Here is an 8,693-nt window from a genome sequence, read left to right as displayed (position 1 = left end):
GAGGGAGAAAGAGTGAGCTGTCTGTCAGCATTACATCCAAGGCTGTAGGGCTCAGAAAGCTTTTGGCTTTCAGGAATAGCAGTGGTGACATACTGCACCTTTGTAAACTCGCAAGGCACTCTAAAATTGTTCCTCTCATAAACAACTTCAACCTTTAAATTATGAAATCATATCAAGTTCATGGGTAGGGCACAACCTTTACCTCCTCTTAAATTGTCTCACCCCTGCACCTATTAAATACTTTTTTTCTTGGACCTCAAAGCAACACATACTTACGGTCAACTGTTGCTCGACTGTTCATAGGCACTATTAGTAAGGCATTTGTGCAATAGTTCTATAGCAAAAGTCATCAAACCTTTTGATTTTTATTGTATTGTGTAGCAGTGTGCGGGAATTCACATTTGGCCAAGAGCAGCCGAAACTTGCAACGGCCATCTCGCCTGTGCAACTTGACCGTACTTTAAATCTATCACTGTGAAAGTATGTTGTGAGATCTGGCTTTGTAAAAGATGCAGATCTTCCTCCAGTTCTAAAACATGTACGTAGTTCCCTCGGTCCCAATGAAACCCAAGATGTTGCATAAGTTGAACATCTTCTCGGCATCGGTACAAGCATTATGCATGACCAGTCTTTGGGAGATGGCTTTTTATGATCATTGTGTGCAAGAGTCTTGGCTTTGCAGGGGAATACTCTAATAAGGAAGTACCCTGGCATTGGACCTCCAGATCTCAATTCCCATTTAACTGTTCTCATGGAGTTTTTTCATCCTGCCTCATCTCCCACAGCATCTTAGATTGTCGTTTTTACAGAAAGTTGATTTAGTGCCCTTTCACACCAGATGAAGAACACATGTAGAGGACTTTTGGTTCTGGTGTTCCTCTTTCCATGGGTTTTTTATGGAAAAGGGAAGAAAAGAGGACAATTCTCTTTTGTGCAAAAGGGTGCAATAACTTCATCATCCATTTTGAATGAGGAATAAATAAACACCAATAAAGTTTTTTGGACTGCTTCCTAAGAAACACAACAGGGTGCCAAATAAAATGCCTGCGTCATGTACTTGTCAAAGTCTTTCTGACTTTGATGTTTGCTGCCATGTGATTGGGTCAGGAGAGAGAGAGAGAGAGAGAGAGAGAGAGAATTCTTCATATCTTCACATTTTTTATCTCTTCTCTAAACACAAACTCTGCTTCAAGCTCACATAACCTATAATCAGCTGCTTCTTGTACTGTAAGTCATTTGGTGTTGGTTGTTTAAGCAGAATCAGATACACATGGGAACACACTGTGCTCCTTGTGACCCACTGCAAAGTACATCATCAACACAAACATGTTGACAAACATTTTTCACACCCTTTAGTTCTTCTTAATAAAGCAAAAAACGCTAAACATAAAGCCTGATGTTCTGACAAGCTTCTCTTGCAGCCCTGTCTTTAGTAATACCCAGTGTCAAAAAACTACATGAGAATATTGTGTGTGTATGTATGTGTGTGACAATGTCTACAGGCACCAGCTTTGGCTCACTGCAGCCTATCTTGGCTGCACCAATTGTTTTTTGATCTGAGTTATGCAAGTTCATGAATTAAATCAAGTCCAAAGCAATTTTAAAATAACCAGGACCAGCTTACCCTCCTCCATGCCAACCCTACAGTTTTATTGATGCCAACCATCAGCAACTATTTCCTTGTTTGGCAATATGAGCAGAAGGGCAAAACCTTCTGCAGGACTCTGGTCTGGAGTCACTTGAAGTGATTAGGTCAGCAGTACCCAAACGTTTTAGGCAACGCGCCCCCTTCTACATCTTGAGTGGTTTGCTGCACCCCCAAACCCCCTATCTCTGTGTGTGTGTGTGTCTGTGTGTGTGTGTGTGTGTGTGTGTGTGTCTATTTATATCTATATCAGCATGCATCTTTCTTCTTTTCACTGTTAAACGTTTTCTCATACTGTGATGGATAAACTTTGCAATCAATCCACAGTTCACCTGCGTGTTCAACCGTGCGGAGGGAGGTGGGGTTTTAAAAAAAAAAACCAACAACAACAAAAAAAAAAGTTGTCACACATAACATGGACAAAAAGGGGATCCATATGAGTATTTGTGGGGTGGAGTGGAGAGAGAGAGAGATTTTTAATTTTAAATTAAATTTACAAAGGAATGTTCACACAATTCCGCAAAAAAATAATTGTTGTACTTATTACACTACTACACCACCAATATATTTTTCCTGTCGTACACCCCCTAGAGGCAGCTCATGCACCCCAAGGCGCTACACTTTGGGAATCGCTGGATTAGGTAATATGCAAACTGACACTACTTTACTACACAAAATGGAGTCTGATAGCTTAATTGTGGTGAAGCAGGAGAGGTATACTTCTGTAGACTTTGGGTCAGCTGCAATATTGCTGGCCAAACACCTCAGAAATCAGAATCAGATAACACAGTACAGATGGGCATGGTGCTGAAAGAGGCAGTGAGCAAATGGAGGCCTCCTGGTCATAACCCAGCTGTGGGGCTATTTGTGATGTTTCTATGAAAATAAAGGCCTCTACTAGTTTACTTTCAAATACAAATGACAACCCGTTCTCACTCCCAAGTCATTACATATGGAAGTATTGTCAAGACCGCTTTACCTAATTTTTTAACGTTATAGGTATCTGTAGGATATTTAACAAAAAGTCTGAGTAAGGAGATGGTTGGGGTGGATGGGTGGGCCAGAAACCAGACTTTCAGTCAGGAGACTGTGTGAAACAAAAAGTCAACATTGAATGTTTTTATTTAAGTTTTGAAAGTTATGCAAGTAATTTTACTTGACTTACGTAAGTTAAGTAACTTTGTTATTTTAACCCAAACCATGACATTTTTCTAACCCTAACCAAGTAGATTTGTTGCCTAAACCTAACCAAATTGCGATGTGCCGTTTCACAACATTAACTACTAGTTTTATTTTTAAAGTTTAACCGGGCGTTGCATATTTATTATTGCTAACTTCAGACGTTGCATTGTTTTTGTCGTTAACATGACCAAGGAGCCCTACACATCAAAAAACAGTACAGAGGGTATTAAAAAGTGACGTCAAGGGTCTTGACCAAGCGTCCATATGTGATGAGTTGGGAATGAGAATGTGTTGAAAATGAGGGTGCAGGGCAGGCATTTTGTTTCCTTCATGATGGTAGAAACTGATCTTGTGGCCCCAAGAAGACCCATGAGCCTGGTGGGTGTCCTGCAGACAGCTGCTGTTTATTTTTAATTAGTTCTGGTCTGAGGATGGAGGAGACTGGTTACCTCAGGTTTCACCGAGAGGGAGCTTTGTCTGAACTGAAGAGCCCTAACTGTTCTAACTGGCTGTCTGTGGCATATTTTGTGGGGTTCTGTCAATCGTTAGGTCGGTTGGTCCACCACTTGACTCCATACTGAAATATCTCAACAACTATCAGATCAATTGCCATGACGTTTAGTTTGGTAATATACTGACTTTTTCTCGACCGCTGCCATGAGTTTTTTTATAGTCAATTAAATTTATGTAGCCAGATATCACAAATCACAACTACGGATGGAATTTCTAAGGATAAATTGTTCTAACTTTGGTGATCTCCTAGCTTTTTATGTAGCATCATAATAAAGTCATGCATTTCATTTGTCTAATTCTTTGGTTTATGACAAATACCTGCAAAACTAATGACATTTCCATCAGCCTCAGCTGTATTTTACGACATCATAATAGAGCCATTATAGATTAAAAATAAATAAATTACAGAGTCTGGAGAGAGGGGTAAATTTACAAGAAAATTACTTTTTTTAGTCAATAACAATACAAAACAGTGCAGACTCATGAGAAATGTTGGAGCTTTTGGACAGCTAGGCAGATATGAGGGACTGCAACAAAGCCACTTGAAAGCATGTGTCGCATCTTAGTCGTTCATAAATATAAGCAGTTCGAGCCCAATTTGTTATACTTGTTGGTAAAGTACTTGTGTCAACAAGTAGCTTGTATGTGATTGTACAGCCTTTAATAACACAAGCACATCTGAAAAATAGTGTGTTCTATGTGGGGTGTTTTTTTATTTCAGTCTCAGAGAATTTCAGTTTTTTTCTCACAAATGTATAACTTTATAATCTCAGAATATTATTATTTTTTAAGCCACCATGGCCCTAATTGCTACACCGTCGTAGTACTTTTGTTTATTACTAATTATCATGCTGAAGCTCTAATCTAACATAGTGAGCATGATAAACATTATACCTGCTACAGACATTAGCATGTTAGCATTGTCACTGTAAGCGGGTTAGCATGCTGATGCTGATAAATGTCTACATCAGAGGTCTAAGTGGAGAGTACATGCAGCTGTGATAGTAAAAAATACATGGGGGACAACATTACAGTGTATATGTTTCAGGCATGCCACTAGGACCATGTGGTTATGGTAATTTTATATATATCGTTTATATCTGTCCTGTATGTTCACTATATGTTATGTGGGACAGCCAGTGTTTTAATATTGCTGATGTTTCTGAGATAAAAGCTGTTCTTAGTTCAGGCTTCACACAGTGTATCTTATGTGTATCTGGATTTCCTACTCCCCCCCCCCCCCCCCCCCCCCCCCCCCCCGATTCCAAAACCCAAAGACATGCTGAGAGGGGACTTGCAGAGTGATGGGGGACAGGGCATGGGGAATGCATATTGCATCTGTGTAAAATAAAATAATGGTAAGGGTACATAAATATGATGCTGTATATTTAAACCATTTCCAGATTTTCTTTCCATCTGAGAGTAGCTCCTAACTAAAGTGGGTCAGTGGCCGACACCTCCAGAAGCCATCAGCCAGCTTCAGTTATGTGCACAGAGACAAATTTGCAGAGAAAGGCCCAGCCACGTTACGCCCAGCACCACCAAACCAAAGACCCAGACAGTTGACACTGCTGGCGAGCTTGTTTCCTCTCACATGTGGGAAGGAGAGAGCAAGAAACTGAAAAAAGGGATGCAAACAATGATGCACAAAAGGGGACTTTCCACTTCTCAGAGTGAGAAACAGCTGTGCCTGATGTCCCCACTGGGAATTGGTGAGAAAACATCCAGTAAATCAGGAAGATGATTGGTTTCTTCACAGATCGGTGGAATAATAAGATTATTGACAACATTGATGCTAAGTTAGTCTCAGTATCTTGCTAGCACCATAATACACATGATGAGAAAATAATTTAGTGTTTGCTAGAAATTTGTGTGCATATAAGCTGGATCAAACTTGTCATGTTACTATTCAGTGGCTGCAGTGGAATTATACATACAGGTACACATACTCTTTTTATTTTTATATATATATAGCATTAGTCTCACTGCAAACACAGCTGGCAACTGTTTCCTGTGCTTTGCAAAGAGCTTAGTTTGAAGAATGAAGGAAAATATCAATAACCTCCTTTACACCTCCAAGGTCTTAATCTTCTCTCCCAGTAGAGTTCATACAGCAAACCTTAGAAGTGACTATTACTTAAAACTGAGTTTAGAATTGAATGTATGTGTTTTTTGTTTGTTTTGATTGTTTCATGTACTCATTTTCCTTTTATTGCCTGTATTTGAGATTTGTGCATATAAGCATGACTATTTTTTAATTAAGTAATACTGAAAAGCAATAAGATACATTTTCCAACAGATACTCAAAACACAACACCCAATGCATTGTGTTTTATCAGAAAAAAAAACGTTGAAAATGTTGTGCTCGATTAAACACACACTTCAACAAGTGTTTTTACTATTAGCGTATTATTTATCTCAGGAACCTAAATATACAGGAACATGTAAATTTATACAGAAAACAAACAAACAATTGCATCAAAAATTACAATATTTTAGAGCTCCACTGTAATTTTTCAATGAGGCTTTCTGGGGAGCTCATGTCTCTTTCGGGGGAGCCGAGCTCCCCATAGCCCCCACATATTTCAAACCCTGCATACAATCACATTCCATGCTTCTCATCCTAAATATTTTTGTGTCCTTGTGAGAACAAACTCCAAAAACAAACTGGCGAAAAGCCAACAGTCACACAATATTAACAGAGCTTCAAAGAGGAAGAAAAATGCATGGAAAGAATTTGGTTGTATTAGCTAATTAAACAGTGTTTTCTCTGTTCAAGAGCCAAGTCAAATGCAGGTGTGTATCCCCCTCAACATCAGTGACTGCTCACCCGGTGTTGTTTTTTTTTTGGCAGTTTATGTAAAGGTCTTTTAATTTTCAGTCTCTTTTTCACACACCCATTGCTTTGTCCAAGCAAGGTTTATCTCTGGCCCAGTGTGGTGTGAAACAGAAATGTGTTACTGTGTTTTTTTTTAACATTCCTGACACTACCTGAATGCTTTCACTCTGACAGCGTTGACATCTCATGGCCACTGTCGCCGGGTTGACGTTGCTTTCAGCCCCCCTTTTCTCTAATCACTCTTTGCTCTCCAAGGTCCCAGGCGACTGCTCTCATGTGTCATGCAACACACTCACTTTCTACACTAAAACATACACACACTCACTCAAACACTTAAAATAACACATTCAGTATGTGCACGTACACATAAATTTACATACATACGAAATTGTGGGAATGCAAACACAAATTAACCCACATTCTGTCTTTGTTTTTTTCACACACAGACACAGACACACACACACACACATACATCCAGACACCCGCATGCAACACCTTATTAACCCTTTGACAATAGATGTATGCAAAAAACAGCTAATTCCTCCATGTAGTTTTTCCCCAGCAAGATAAATAAAGAACAATCAGATTTAGTACTTTAGCCACATTAACTAAATTGACAAAAACTTGGAAAACTTTTGAATGATTATTTTCAAACAATATTTCATGTATTTTTGTTTTTTTTATGGGGGTTGTAACTTTTGTAGAGCAGAAAATGTGAGAAAACACTGTCTAAATCCAAAGCTACTTTGAATTTGAGAAAATCTCCCAACATTAAATCAGACTGACAGAAATTCCCAATGGAAAAAAGGGAGTCAGTGCGGCTTCGTCTGAATGCTCCTGTCGTTGTAATGTTTCACAGTGTCACAGCAACCAAGACACAACATATTAGCTGGGTGAAGATTTACTTCAGAGACACTAGACACTGCAGGTGGTGCCATTCCAACAGTGAGAGAAATCATCTATAGGGGTTCTACTTTACTGAGCCAATACTAACAGGCCGAGACCAGGAAGGATCCCCTTTCTTCTTTACACATTTGGCTTCCGTTACTCCTCATGAGCCCCCGTTTTTAGAGTTTTCCTTCCAAATGGAACAAAAAGAAAACTGAGCGATCCAAAGGCCCTTGCTGTAGCTGGCAGCGAGTGCGCAACAGGGATTAATTCTCAGTTATCCCATGAACTGAAAATAACCAAGCTTGCAAGCTGGCAAAATTGAAGCCACTTGTGCTCTGTGTGCTGATTGGCGGTGAAGCTGTAAAACTGTCAGCTCCAAGAGGAAGAGACAACAGATCTTTGACATTAAAACCGTGTCGCTGTCTAAATGTGAAACCTCTGGGGTGAAGTTTGTTATGCCTCATTTTTGCCACTAGCCACAGTAGTCTTAACCATGTCTGTAGAAATGGCAATGTTGGTCGGGTGGTCCACCAGTTTGGTCCAGACTGAAATATCCCCATGTATACTAGATGGATTGTCCCGACATTTTGTACAGACAAACATGGTCCCCAGAGGGTGAAGCATACTGACATTGGTGATCCCCTGACATTTACTTTAGCACCATCATGAGGTGGACATTTTGTTTTTTAGTGAAATGTCTCAACAACTATTGGATGGATACGTTGTACATGCATGGTGTGCAGAAGATGAACAAAGAATGAATGAATCCACCAGGAGATTTGTTTTATGACTAAATACCTGCAAAACTAATGACATTCCCATAAGCTGTTTAGTGCTAATTAGCAAATGTTAGCAGGCTAACACACTTAGACGGTGAACATGATAAACACTAACATGGTAGCGTTACCATTGTGAGCTTGTTACCATACTGACATTAGCATTTAGCTCGCAGCACTGCTCTGTTTAAGTACAGGTTCATTCAGCCTCTAGCATGACTGTAGACTCCTAGTCTTTTCTTTCTATGTGTGTTTGTCTTTGTATCACGGTTTTTCTGATCTTCTGAAAAAGTTTAGTAACAAGAGGTAGGCAATTTAGCAGACCATGGTACATAAATCTTCTTAGTTTATGTGTTCACAAAGTGTTGTCCTGGTGCAGATCCAGGCTTTGTTAGCAACCCAGTTATTCAAGCCTTCATGCTATTGCTGTTAACAAAGGAATCTTAATACCAATCAACAACCAAGCAGATGCGCCCATAAAGTAAATGCCAACATGTCCAATAAATCTGTTCCCACTTTATCTGAGCGTGCTTTTATTCACATGTACCAAAAAGAAACATTGCATGCCCTCAGCTCACAATAATGTGAAAACAGGGTGTACCACTGAGGTCAGACTCCTTAAATGAGATTTGGTGGAACATCCTACACTCAGGAGGGACTTCATCAAAGAGTGTCCAAATCCGACATGGTTGTGACAATGATCCAGCAGCTGCCTATTTAGACTCAACTGCTCCCTGTCCCCAGCGACCACCCCTGATAGGATGGGTTCTCTGTGCAATCTCAGAGGACAGCTCCGAGGTATAGAGGCCCTGTAGGGGTCTGATTGGGGTCACTCTTGAATCTTGCC

This window comes from Micropterus dolomieu, linkage group LG03 (assembly GCF_021292245.1).
Source record: "Micropterus dolomieu isolate WLL.071019.BEF.003 ecotype Adirondacks linkage group LG03, ASM2129224v1, whole genome shotgun sequence".
Lineage (NCBI taxonomy): Eukaryota > Metazoa > Chordata > Actinopteri > Centrarchiformes > Centrarchidae > Micropterus > Micropterus dolomieu.
This window is presented reverse-complemented; position numbering follows the sequence as displayed.